The following is a 1,301-nucleotide window of genomic DNA, read 5'->3' on the forward strand; positions in this document are numbered from 1 at the left end:
CAGCCCAGGAATTCAAAAGCTTTCTTTTCACCGTTTAGCTCACAGTAGCCGTCCACCCTGAGGAGGCCGAAGCCCATCTCACCGCCGTTGAGCACGTGATGAATGAATATCCCCTGGTCAGACATTAACCACTCCAGCCACTGAATGCTGGCGTTGGAAAATTGTTTGAAACGATATTTGTAGTCGTATGGGCAAGGAATTGCCAGCGTTTTTTCCTGGAGAAAGAGCGTCTTGAACACATACATGCAGGCTGAGGCTATGGTGGACCGTCTGAATGGATCCAGATCCGTTTCTGTTATGAAATTTTCTCTGAAAATCAGACAAGCTTTCATTAAAATCATGGCGTCATTTTTACAGTAACGCACTGCCTCCTCTGCAAAATCAAACGTGTTGTGGTGCACGGTGGAGTACCAACTCATAAAATCATGTCTTTTATTATGTCTTTTATTAAAAGAAGGATGCAGAGTCGATAAACCTTAGTTGAAAGTTGGGGTTTGTGAATAATATCAATTTTGAACCCTGAAGAACCAATTCTGGTTTAATCCCCAAAGACAGCATAGCATTGACTAAAATATGGCCATCGAAACCACGGGAATTATGGGCCAGAAACACCGCTTTACGGTACCAAGGCTTTCTGAAATGCATCAGGAATTGCACTGCGCAATCTGGCCCGAAATGCCCCCACTCTACACCGCTTGCGGTTATTGCGCACACATAAAATGGCACGTGTGTACCATTCTGATCAGGGTATGTTTCAAAGTCGTAGAATATCAATTTTTTATCAGGAATATGATCTTCTTTTTCAGGCATGGCAAGGCTCTGTATGTAACACTTGTGATCATCATCATTATCATAAATTACCTCGCCACAGGTGTAGCAGGTGGACTCCGGGCATTTGTGGGGTTTCACGTTTCTAGCCAGAGGGATGTAATACAATCTCGAGCATTTTAAGCATTTTTTTATGGATTTGGCACAGGCTGGCATGTGTTTCAGCTTGTGGGTGCCACATTAACTCCCTGTGTTTCATCAAACAGTAAGATGATGCGCATTGCCTGTTACACCTGTCACACACCACTGTGTCTGATAAGGATCTCTGTGTGGCTGGGCACTCGGCGGTAAAACAAACATTACAATGACCAGAGCATCTATGTGTCAAATGACTGTCAAAACCTTAATGACAGTACTGACAAAAAAACTTGGAACCGATGAACGCTCTAGGATTTTTCACACCGTAATAATGGTTGTCAAATAGGAACATGTATAACGTGCTGTCATTTGGAGGGGCAGAGGTTTGAAATACA

Source organism: Monopterus albus, unplaced genomic scaffold (assembly GCF_001952655.1).
Source record: "Monopterus albus unplaced genomic scaffold, M_albus_1.0 scaffold333.1, whole genome shotgun sequence".
Taxonomy (NCBI): Eukaryota; Metazoa; Chordata; class Actinopteri; order Synbranchiformes; family Synbranchidae; genus Monopterus; species Monopterus albus.